At 48.6% G+C, this 13,044-nt stretch overlaps 1 protein-coding gene across 1 annotated transcript in view; it reads left to right on the top strand.

Moving 5' to 3' along the window:
* RTN4R (reticulon 4 receptor) overlaps positions 1–13,044 on the top strand; it is a 112,056-nt gene that overhangs the window by 85,165 nt on the left and 13,847 nt on the right. The gene's annotated exons all lie outside the window — the stretch shown is intronic.

Below are 13,044 nucleotides of genomic sequence, written 5' to 3'. Positions count from 1 at the left end.
CAACCCTTTCCCACATCAAGTTTGACAAATGGGCATTTTCAGTCTAGTGCCTGGAGCTGGTGCTGCCCACTGAGCACAAGGTGGGGTGCCCGCTGACTGAGGGCAGGTCTGCGCTACAGCTGGAGGGGTCATTCCCAGCACGGGGGGATGGACGCGCACTAGCTCTGATGGAGCTAATGCGCTAGAAACACCAGGGTAGCTGCAGCGGCGTGGGTGGCAACTGAGGGTAGCTGCTGAGTACGATCCCGTGCGACCCTAGGTTCTCCAACACCAGGCAGTATGGGAGGGAGGGAGGGAGGGAGGGGGTATATACTTGGTGGCTAGCCCATCCCATTGCCACAGCCGCACTGCTGTGTGGCTCAGTCAGAGCCAGTGCAGGTATGTCTACCCAAGCCAGCTGCAGTGCAGATGTACCCATGAAAGGTGTTGGGGTGTGGGGACTGTGCCGTCCGTCTCCAGGAGATAGGTTCTCCCTTCATGGAGGTTTACCATCTCTTTCAGCCTTTGCAATGAGCTTCATAACCAGCCTCCCATTCATTCGCCTAGAGGAGCAGGGGGTTCCCAGGCTAGCTCCAGCTCAAGGTGTTCCAGATCACTACAGCGAGCTCCAGGGAGGGCAGAAAGATCCTTAGCAAACGTCTGTGACAATGCCAGGCCCTGGTTTTCAGAACTCTCCCTGTGGGTTTGTCCAAATGATCCATTCAGAGGGGAGCAACGAGGAGCGGAGTATGAAGCCATGGGAACTTGGGAACTCAGAATGTTTGGTTTCTCTTTTTGGCAGAGAGAGGTATTCCCTTGTCCTCGCAAATTAGAAATAACTCAGAATTTAACTGAAAACAAAATCTTTGCTGCCTTCCACTGGGACTAGGTAGATATGCAGCCTGGCCATTCCTGGCTGCTGAGTCCATGTGCTGGTCTCTAAACTAGGGACGATCAAACCTATTAAGATGATAGATGAGCAAACCCTCAGTGACCAAGGGGAATGTGCTATCTACATGGAGCTGACGGGGATAAACACCAGGGAGCGATAAGAATTACTTGGGGTTAAGCTAGATGCTATGAATGGCACAAGGGGGTAAAACAAGAAGTCATGGGACCTGGTGGAATCCAGGGACAGTAGAATAAAATGAAAGGACCCTTCCCGACAGTGAGTTGCATTAGACCGCGAGACTGTTCTACTGACATCGTGGACAATGCCATGTAAAGACCCATCCTTCACCGGCTGTGGATGGTCTAATAGTCTGTGCTACCTGTCCATGGTGCTAAGGAAAGTTAGAATAACCCTCCTCCCCCAGAGTTTTTATACCTGTTGGAGCCTTGTTTCAGACTTGTCTGAGCCAGACTTGGGACTGAAGATTGGGTTTGTGACAGTGTACCTCATAAGGCTGTATGGGGGGTGCTCATAAATGTATGTATGATATAACTGGAATAGGGTTTTGCTACATATGCCATGTAACATATCTATGTAAAGGTTATGATCTACTGGTTATGTTCATCCTAGTTGTATGCAGGCATCATTTGTGTGTTCAAAGTTATGAACATTGGCTGTATAATTGCTTGATTTCTAAATAGCCTTAGTTAGAACATTTGGTGACTTCTTGGGAAAGGAATGTGCAAGTTAAGTGCTCAGTCAGGAAGCACTTAACAGACAAAAGAGCTTGGAAGACTCCAATCCACATAAGAAGTCTACCTGAGGATGTTCAAGGTAGCATGTGGGTAATGGCTGCTACCTGCAAGTCCTGAGTAATGCATGGGCATGTGACTTGCCCAGGTGATTCCGAATCTCCATTTTGTGACTGGATTCTACACAGGGTGAGGAGGGGGTCTCCACCCACAAGAGAAACTCTATTTAAACCCCTGGGAGACCCCTCCATTTTGTCTTCAGCTGGCTAAAGAAGGAGCCTTCCTACCCCCCAGGATACTTCAAGGAAACTGGAACAAAGGACAGTAACTACAGGGGGTGTGAGTGATTGCTGGACCCAGGCTAAAAGGAGATTAGTCTGTAAAAGGGAGTATTCTGGAACTGGTGAGGATCTTATCTGTATTCAGTTTGATTAGACATAGATTTGTGCATTTTATTTTATTTTGCTTGGTGACTTACTTTGTTATGTCTGTTACTACTTGGAACCACTTAAATTCTACTTTCTGTATTTAATAAAATCACTTTTTACTTATTAATTGACCCAGAGTATGTATTAATACCTGGAGGAGCAAACAACCATGCATATCTCTCTATCAGTGTTATAGAGGGCGAACAATTTATGAGTTTACCTGGTATAAGCTTTATACAGGGTCAAATGGATTTATTTGGGTTTAGACCCCATTGGGAGTTGGGCATCTGAGTGTTAAAGACAAGCACACTTCTGTGAGCTGCTTTCAGGTAAACCTGCAGCTTTGGGGCACGTGGTCAGACCCTGGGTCTGTGTTGGAGCAGACGGGAGTGTCTGGCTCAGCAAGACAGGGTGCTGGAGTCCTGAGCTGGCAGGGAAAACAGGAGCAGAGGTAGTCTCGGCACATCAGTTGGCAGCTCCCAGGGGGGTTTCTGTGATCCAACCCGTCACAGGGTTTTTTTGTGAGATTCCCAGTACTTCCAGCTTCTGCTGGCATGGAGATGCTGTAGGAGAGGCCTTTCTTGTTGAGGTGCTTCCAGTTCTGGAAGCCAGGCAGCGCAAAGGCCGGGAGAAATGGGGAAATAATCCTGGAAAATGTGAATCAGGAGAGGTTTGTCCCCCTATTTGGCGGGAGCTTTGTGACCTGGGGGTTCATTTTATCCAAATCTCATTCCTAGTAAACCTGCATTGCCAACCAGAATTGTGAGATTGGTTTAAAAAGATTAAAAAAAAAAAAAAATCCTGGATTCTTTGTTGTTTGTTTTCTGCTTTCTGAGCCTTTAGGAGGCACTTGGCTCATAGTTTCAAGCTTTTCATTGCAACCCAGAGCGCTAGAGACTGACTTTAAAAACAATGAAAGCTGAGTTAAATAAATCACTCCAGCAGCTGGGGCTTTAAGAAGAGCACCAAATATTGTGAGACTTGCAATGAAATCATGAGAGTTGGCAACACTGATACAGAGCCAGGCCTCGGAAGCCTACCCTGCCTTGTCAGAGACGCATTGCCTGTCATGAGCTAAACCCGTGAAAAAAGAGAGGTGATCCGAGTGGCCCACATTGAAAGTTAAGGCAACACATTCGTCACTGGACTGATCCACTAATTCCAATGTTCTGCAGTGGTGGTGAGCGACAGTTCTGTAATCTCACTCCGGGAAATCACTGCACAGGTCATATTCTGTCAAGGCGAATGCGGGTGATGTTTTGACTTCCTGGTTCCAGCTTTGTCTAGTTTAAAAGCATTTCAGAGTTATCTTCTCACTTGCTTTCTTGGTAATGCTAGCATCAGGAGAGTCAATATAAAACCTCAGTTCTCCCTGAAAATATTTCCTCTGTAAGCAAAAAGAATGATAGAGATTCCAAAGTGGTGCTGGAATATTTGCAGGGCACAGGGCCAATGGGACAAGGACACACAGATCTGCAGGGCAGAAGAAGTTATAAGAGCATCAAGGCCTCCCAGGTTTTCCTCTCACACAGAATAGCTGGGGGAGTTAATATCTTCCACAAGAAGTAGCTGCATTTTTCCAAGCAAAATCAACTTGCCTTTTCCTCCTTTAAGGCCCCTTTGACATTATTCCTCTGTCCCCATTGAAACTGACAGCTCCTCCAGACTCAGGGGGGGCTAATTTAATTAACCTGCTTTTCTTCTCTCCTGATCGTTGATGAAGATGTCTAATAAGTCTGGCTCTCACATTCATCCCAGCAGCTCCTGACCACACAGCCCCCCTCCACTTACTGCATCACCGTTAGCATTATGCTTTAGTTCAGATTATCCAGCCATATTTCTGTCCACATGACAGCGGTTCTAGCCAACCTAGTCTGAATTCATGCATCAAGTACAATTTCAGGAGACACTGGATCAAATGTTTTAATAAAATCTTATCTATCTATCTTTTAACACAGCCATTGCTGATGTGTCTGAGTAGAAATGGATTTGTGTAGCAAGTCTGAAAGGCAGGATTTTTCTCTTTTTCCTTGTGAGGATCAGGGACTGGACGTGAGGCAAAGGGTTTTTGTGTGTTTGAGGATTTGGAGTGGTTCTCTGGGGACCGTTTGTCTAGTATCACTTGTTCTTTAGAAGCAGTATAAATCCAGCCAGTCGCCTCGCCCTCAAACAATTCACCCATTCCCCTATTTGTTTAAGAATCCATTCCCAAATTTACCTTACTTTTAACCCCCTCTATGCACTACTTTTCTTTTCCTCCTTGCATTTGTCTCTCTGCTGCCTCCTTCTCTCACCTGGCACTGGCCCCTTCCCCACTTTCTGTCCAATGTGGGCATGAAAGCTATCGCCCTGGTAGTCCATGCCACCTCAGATTTCTTCTCCTCAGATTTATTTTGGTCATTGGCTTTCCTGAGTTTGTGATTAGAGCAGAGGACCGAACAGCAGGAGAATGGGTGTAATTCTTAGGTTTGCCACAGATTTCCTGTGTGTGACCTCAGGCGAGTCTCTTCAAAATGCTCTGTGCCTCAGTTTCCCCATGTGTATAATGGAAATAATGTTATTTTCCTGAGGTGAGACCCCGAGGTAGGAGGTGATAGATAAGGATATAATGCATCCTTGCTCACACCTCCTTGTAAAACCTCCCTTTTCTCCTTTGCCTCTGGCCTGTTAATGTCCTTCTCCGGCTTCTGTGACTCGCCATTAACTCGGTAAACGCTGGGAACACTCCAAGCGCAGCTGTGTTGTGTGACTGCCCAAGTGCAGGGTGGGGCCTTCGGAGAGACAACCCTGGAACTGCCCTTGTGAGAGGTTCTAGTGGGCGCTAGCCTGCTCTAGAAATGCTCCTTACGTCTGCAGGATTTCAGAGTTGTCCTACAGAACCCCTTGGGGCTCATTCTTATTACACTCTGTAGGGCACCGAGGACGGGTCCCCTTGCCTGGAAATGACCCACACTCCTCTTCCTTCTCTAGAGAGCATGCCCCTAACCCCCAACTGCTCGCCCCCAGTACAGAGCCCCTGGGATCACTGGCAGTGCCCTACCCAAGCCCATAGTGGGCAGGTAGGGAACTCCAGGCTCCCTGGCCTGCTGCTAGCTACCTACCACCTGCCCTTGCAGCTGCCAAGGGAGGAGGTGTTTATAGGAGGAAGTGGGGCCAGTTGGGCTTTGCTGCACATAGTGGTCTTGAACCGGACCAGTAGCCAGACACCCCTATTGTCTATCCACAGCGAATCTCCCCGCAGGGACCTTCCACATCCAGGATTAGCCAGCCCCTGGATGATCGGCTCTGGGGACCAGCTAGCATCACAAAGGCTCAGTGACAGGCGTCACCTTCAGCAGGATTTAAAGCCATTAGGAGAGAGGAGAAAGCAATAGCAGTTGGATTTTAGCATGAGCTAATGTCGAGCGATGCATTTGGGAGCTGAGATCTCCTAAGGTGACCTCTAGGCTGCTGGGTAGCAGAGCCGGCGGGTTCTGATATTGAAAGGCATTTCTGAGAGCAGTATCCTGAGGATGGGAGCAGGGGTGCATTGTGCTGCCTCAGCAGTGGAGGCCATCAGGATTCTTTGTCTGCATCAAAAGCGTTCTAGGAACAAAAGCAGGTGTTTTCCCATTGCACAGGCCATGAAGCGCCCCCCAGCAAGAGCACTCATTCGCACTGCCTTACAGAGAAGATTGCTCCAGGCGTGAGCACCAAACCTCCCCAGAGATGTGCAAATTCTGGAGAGAGTCCACAACAACTGACCGAAGCAAGAGAGGGCATCCTGAGAATGGGCTGGAGCAGCGGGAGGAGAAAAGGCCATTTCTTGGAGGGCATTGCAGTATATACATGCCTAAAAGGAGGTCGTATGGACGTGGGTGAGAATCTGTTGACACTGAGCGTGTGTCTGCCCTTCACGCTGGAGGAGTAATTCCCAGTCTGAGGAGACATACCCATGCTAGCTCTGATTGAGCTCCTGCTAATCCTATTCTGAATCCTGCTGTGCTCAGTGATGCCGTGGGGCAGTGAGTTCCACAGGTTAATTAGGTGTTTGGTAATAAAATGTCCTTTTTGTAATCTGAGAAATGTTACTTTGTTTGACTCTTTCAATGACTTGATTTTTACTAGCACTAAAATGGCAAGTGGCACTTACTCTCCCTGCAAGGGCTAGTCTTGTCTCCTAAAACCCCAGCAACAGGGAACAATTAAACAGTGTGACTTCCCTGGGCATTTTCCAAAAGGCAAGAGCAACATGAAAGTTTCCCTTAATAGCATGAGGGGGTTTTTGCTGCACTGGAAATGCCGTGTGAGGACTGGCAAAGCTGCCATGGGGCACACAGCTTAATGGGTTGCTGCCAGCTCAGGACCGGGAAGTGAATTTTGTTTTCAGCAAACAGCTCTCAATGGTTTGGTTCTTTTCATTAAATAATCAGATCCAACAGGGGGTGAATTCCCGGCAAATTGGTGCCACCCACAAGCGATGCCTTCAGCCAGCATGAAAAGACAGCAGCATGGCAACAATGTGCACTGAGACTCGGATGATGTTTGGATCAGTAACTAATGGCTGTTGTTTTCAAAGAGAGATGAGAGCCTCCGTGGGTCAGGAACCGGCTCCTAGAGAAAGCACAAGGAACCTCTGGGAGAGTCAAGGCTCAGAAAATTTTTACTCCTCTGTGAAACCGGCCAGAGCACTAGAGCAAGCTGCCAAAGGACAATATGGATAGCGGTCTCTGGGGATGTCCCAGGCTGCCACTAGACGCCATCAATCCTGAATGGTTTATAGATAATGCCATGAGTCCCGCCATGGCTCTGTCTCATCTGCTCCTTCTCCCAGGGGGTCAGTGCAAGATGGTTTAAAAACCTGGCCAAGGAGCTCTCCAAATGTTGATTCTAATTGTTCATAAATCCTAGAAAACTGGAGCTATTCCAGAGGACTAGGTGAAAGCCAAGGTCATGCCACCATTTAAAAATAGCAAGTGGGCTGACCCAGGTAATTATCTGCTAGTTAGCCTGACATCAATCCTGAGCAAAACAAAAACACTGAAAGGCTGTTATAGGGCTTCACCAATAAAGAACTAAAGGATGGAAATATAACAAATACCAGGCAGCATAGTTTCATGGAAAATAGATCTCAAACAAACCTGAGATTTTTCTTTGGTGAGGTTAAAGATACTTTATTTGTTATTTTCTATTGAGATTGCCCCTACGAGTCCAGGACTCTATTGCAGGAGTGACGGAAGCTCCCTAAAAGAGAGGGTGGAGCTACCAGAACCCAAACCATGGCCCTGCCCTCTCCCCTCCCCATGATGCCCCTTCCCCTGAGGACCTGCCCTCACACCGCCCCTTCTCCACAAGCCCCTGCCCTCATGCTGTCCCTTCCCCTGAGTCCCTTCCCCTATGCAGCCCCATTTCCCCGAACCCCGGCCCTTGCGCCGCCTATTCACCCTGAGGATCCCCCCCTTCACCGCCTCTTCCCCCTAAACCCCGCCCCCCCATTCGCTCCTCTCCATCCCCTCCCCCATTGCTCGACCTTATGGCTGGTAAAAAGTGATGGGGCCATGGCCCCCTGGTCCCTCTGTTCTGGTGCCTCTAGCACTATGTGTTCTTCAAACACAGAACAAAATGATGGTCCCTGATATATTTGTGTATTCGTAATATATTTAGATTTCTGTAAGGCGTTTCACTTAGTGCAGCGTGACACTTGATTAAAAATTAGCACTATACAAAATCAATGTAGCTAAATGAATTAAAAAGTGGCTAACTGATAGATCTCAAAACCTAATTGTTAATGAGGAATCGTCACCGAGTCAGGGGTTTCTAGTAAGGTCCCACAGGATCAGTTCTCAGCCCATTAGTCCATATTCTATGAACAGTCTGGAAGTCAATATAAACCCATTGCTGGTAATGTTTGCAGATGACACAGAGATTGTTGATAAATAATGGAGGCGGGTCACCAATACAGAACAATCTGGTAAACTGGTGAGAATCAAACATGCATTTTAATACAGCTAAATGCCAGGTCATCCACCTTGGAACAAAGACTATAGGCCATGCTTGGAAGCTGGGGAATTGTATTGTGGAAAAGAGTGACTTTGAAAAGGACTTAGGGGCCATAGTGAATAACCAAATGAACATGAGCTCTCAGTGCCAAGCTGTGGCAAAAAGGATGAATATGATCCTTGGATGTGTAAACAGGGGAATCTAAGGTATGAGGAGGGAGGTGATTTTAATCTGATTAAAGAGCAAGAAGGCTCTAATCTAGTAGACAAAGTCCTAACAAAATCCAAATACTGGAAGTTGAATCTAGACTTATTCAAACAGGAAATACGGTGCAAATTTGTAACAATGAGGGTAAGTAACCGGTGGAACAAATTCTCAAGGGCTGTGGTAAGCATTCCATCAACTGGAGCGAGTCTTTTAATCAAGACTGGGTATATTTCCAAGAGATATGCTACAGCTCAAGCAGAAATTACGGATTTGGTGCATGAATCACTGGGTGATATTCTTTGCCCTATGTTATACAGATCAAACTAGATGATTATAATGGTCTCTTCGGGCCTTAAAATGTAGGACTCAGTTAATTGTTCCTTCCATACAGTGTATTCTGCGGGGCTTCATCAGTCTAGAGCCGTGTGCAGGCAGGGGATTGGAAGCTTTCCCCCAGTGCTATCTTGCTGGTTTCCATGCAAGCAGGAAGGTGTATTATTAGCATCCCATTGTATTCATGTTTAGTTTGGCTTCACAGAGTCTGCACATCTTAGGGAAATGCATTTATAGAGTTGTGGCTGTCTCGTTTCACATCTGGCGAGAGAGGATGAGAGAGCTACATAGCGCAGCCAAGTGTGTCGAATGCTGAAACTGCATAGGAGACAATGCTGACATCTGATAAGGGGCAGCAGCATTCAGATTTACATGCGTATTAGCTCTCAGTCCTGGTTTTTAGCTGGGAATCAGAGAACATACCGTGCGCACCATGGAGTGTGTACTGGGGAGCTGGGGAATGAACAGCGATGAGGGCCCAGGTTGTGATGGCAGGGGATTGTGGGGAAAACGATGATGGGGAAGACACAGGTTTACTGGGGAAGGAAGACGCTGGGCTGATTTCCTTCTCCTTGGGATTCTCTCTGGTGGATGAGGCTGGATTCTCTGGTGTATGGTGAAACCAGGAGCGCTTTCAGAGAGATTCTGTGACTTCCCCTTCCCTTAGCTGGTTTGCTCCAAGGCCGGCTCCCCTCATCTGGTAGAGAACCTGCCTCTCATTCAGTGTTTGCCAATGTCAAGAAATCAAAAATCATGAGTCAAACCTTTCCCCCCAATCATGAGATTACCAAAAAATCCTGTAGTAGTCGGTCTTATGACTTGTTAACGCCCCTCTCTCCTCTGCCAGTGCATGTGCGAGGGCATCAGGTTGACAAGTCGACCTTGAATGCACACGGCCTCTCCCTGGCTGCTCGGATGGAGACTCCATTTAGCCCCCTGCGCACCCCGAGGAAGGGCAGACGCTCTCCATTTCCTCACTCTGTACCGATTCTAGATTCTCTCCCCCCCTCGTTTATTTCCCACGACAAAAGAAGGGCTGGATGGTAGTTTGAGAATCACTGACCTAATTAAGAATCAGAGGGGCAGCCATGTTAGTCTGGATCTGTACAAGCAGCAAAGAGTCCTGTGGCACCTTATAGACTAACAGACATATTGGAGCAGGAGCTTTCGTGGGTGAACTTCCACTACATGCATCTGAAGAAGTGGTATTCACCCACGAAAGCTCCTGCTCCTAGACGTCTGTTAGTCTATAAGGTGCCACAGGACTCTTTGCTGCTGACCTAATTAAGGCATCGTGAGTCGCACTCACACACAGAACGTCTATTCCTGTTACGGGGGGGGGGGGGAGGGGGGGCGTTGCCATGGCCATTTAAACTTGTATCAGCCATTCAGATAAGCGATAGCACCATAAAAAACATATGGGCTGGTTTAGCCTTTTAAACAACACTTCCTTGACTCCCCACCCCGTTCTTTGTCTCAGAGTGAGCAGCACGCCTCCACCCCACTGTCCGCTGCCTCACCCTGCTCTGGGCCTCCCTCCACTCCCCCTCCCCGTCATGCCTCCTGGCCTCCCTCCACTTGCTTCCCCACTCCTCTCCTACTTCCCCCACTCCAAACCCCCTCCTTCCCCCGCCCCCTACTCTCCTGAGACCCCGAAATCTGCCTCCTTTTGCCCCCCCAGTGCCCTACTCCCCCAATTCTCCAATCCCAGCTGCAACGTCTCTGCTGCCTCTCACAGTCCCTGTGTCCTGCCCAGCCCCTGACCCATAAACTGGCAGCCATGTTGCCTGTGGCCCTGGCTTCAGTCTCACTGAAAACAGTGGGGGCATCAGCCAACTTTATTAAGGGCAGCCTCCCTTCCTCGTGCAGATAGATTGTAGGGAAATGGCCACCATCTGCTGTGAAGAGCTGGCAGCCATTTTGTAAGGGACAATTTGTGACTTGGCGCCTTCCATCATGTTTTCATGAGGCAGGAAAATGCCACCCCGAAATCATGAGAGTCGCGATGGAACCGCCAGGGTTGGCCACACTGCTCGTGCCACGGCTCCACCATCTCCCAGGAGCTTGGCACAGTTACTCTGGGCTTTGCCACCTGTGCCTAGGGTGAGCAGCTCTTTCCCCTCCTGCCCTCCATGTGCTTGCCCTTGCTGCCCTGGGTTACTAGGCCTCCAGTCCCTGTGGTTGATGCTGCAGCCTGTCCAGCTTTAGAGACACTTTTACAAACCTCTGATTCCACCATGGTGCTGAGGTCAGAAATATTTGTGGCTCCCTTCCCAGGGGCGCCATTTAGTGGGGGCGAGAGGGGGACTCCTGCCCCCTTCTCTCCCCGAGTTTCATACAGGAGCTCTGCTCAGGCACAGGTCAGCGGCATGGCAGAGCTCTGAACTGCCCTGTAGCCTGAGGAGTGGAATGTGAGTTCATCAGAGGAGAGGTGCTGGTCCCAGCTTGTGCCCTGGGCAGGGAGTCAGCATTTTGCTGGTAAACAGAGGCAGGGTGATTCAGATCAGAAAGGGCTGGTAATTAAACTAAGGATCTGGAAGTCCTTAGATGAGCCTGTAAAACAGGAATCACTCTGTGTGGACAGGGAGACTCTGAGCCAAGGTTACGCTCGGAGAAGAGGGAGATGCCACAGCTGCTGAACCTCCAGTTGTGAGGTTTGGTGGCGACGTTTTTTTGCTTTATGATGCCCCATGCAGGTTCTGGGGCGGTTGAGGAGGCACATGTAGGCACTCCGGGCTGCAGGTTGGGGGTCGTTCCGGGCTGTGGTTAGCCCGGGGCTCCTCCGGGCAGGTGGATGGGTGGCGGGTTGGGGCTTTGGCCAGCCTGAGGCTCCTGCAGCTGAGGGGAGAGGAAACTCCAGGCTTCTCCAAGCGGGGAGGGCTTGTGGCTCTGGCTGGGGGGGGGGCCCTCGGGCTCCGGCCGTGGGGGAGGACGCAGGCGGAAGGGACAGAGCCGGGGGCTAGCCTCTCCACCTGCTGCCCATGGGAGGGGGGTAGGTGAAAAGAAGGAGACAAAACCAGGGGAAGGGCTAGCAGTGGTATAGAGAAGTTCCCACTCTACCGGTAGTACTTATGTGGCCTCTTCACCCTAGTATCTGAGCACCTCACAATGTCTAACCAATTTCTCCTCACAGACCCACTGAGGAAGAGCAGTGCTGTTATCCCCATTGTACATGAGGGGCACTGAGGCACACACAGACTAAAGGCCAGATTTTCAAAAGTATGTAGGCACCTAGTGGGATTTTCAGGAGTGCCTAGAAGGTCAGGTGCTTTGTAAACCCCACTAGATGCCTAGATGCATCTTTGGGTGGGTGCCTAAAAACCTTTGAAACTCTGTCCCTAAGGTAAGGTACCAGCCGGAGGTCAGACAGGAAGTCCATGGGGGAAGTAGAACCCAGGTCTACTAATTTTAGAAACAACTCGAGAGTACACACACAAACCACCACATATATTTCCATTGTTAACAGTCGAAATTCACAGATAGGCAGAGTAAGAAAAATGCTGCTTGAGAAGTCAGAGTTTGATTTAAGGGATATTTACTGTGTATATTTTATCAAGTGATGTTGACAATTTGTGTTTTAATGGTTATAAAGCCTTAACTTTGTGACTCTCAACGTCCACGGTCATTAAATAATTACTGTCTGACCCCTCCCCCATCATTTCCCACGAGTGTGAAAATCTAAATAGATAAAAATAAAAGAAAATGCTTAAAACTCATAATTTTGCTCAACTGTGAAAATTTCAGTTTACAGAAATGGAAAAATGCCTAAAAATAAACATTGATATTATCTGTCAAAATTATACAAAATTAAAAAATGGAATTCAGCCAAGCCTAGTAATACAGCAGGAGGTGCTTCTTCAAGAAATGGCACTGACAATTGAAAACATCCCTGTGTTCAGAATCAGTCACCCCAGAGTGGTTCTAGGTGGCACTTGTGCTTCAGGGGCTGCCCGTGGCAATTCATCTGGTGGGACTCCTCACTCTGGGGCAGTGCTGAGCCAGTGAACGGCCTGGGGCATTGTGGGACTGTGCTGCTGGAAGTGCCATCTTTGGGATGAGATATAAAACCAAGATCCTAGCTTCTTGTGATAATCCAGGATAATCCACTGTGTTCTATGCAAGAGCAAAGGAAGTGTTAACTCTGATATCTGGGCCAGATCCCAGCTCAGTGATTCCATTCCATCTTCCTACGCTCCACCTGCAGTATCATGGCAACATTGATCTTCATGAGAAACTCCTTGCTGTGCCATGCTGTTGGTGTGGGATCGCTGCTGGGTTCCAGAAGTGGCTGATTTTGGATCTGTATCCCTAGGGATTCTAGAATTGTGGAGTCAGGCTGTAGAGCACTTTGTATGAGAGTGTTTTAGAGGAGATGATTATTGTTAACAGTCACTTTCTTGGCACAGGGCAAACACAGTTCTTCTCTAGGGTAGTGGGAAAGGAGCCCATTCCCCTGGAGTTTCTCCCACTCCCT

This window comes from Malaclemys terrapin, chromosome 16 (genome assembly GCF_027887155.1).
Source record: "Malaclemys terrapin pileata isolate rMalTer1 chromosome 16, rMalTer1.hap1, whole genome shotgun sequence".
Taxonomy (NCBI): domain Eukaryota; kingdom Metazoa; phylum Chordata; order Testudines; family Emydidae; genus Malaclemys; species Malaclemys terrapin.
This window is presented reverse-complemented; position numbering and strand designations above follow the sequence as displayed.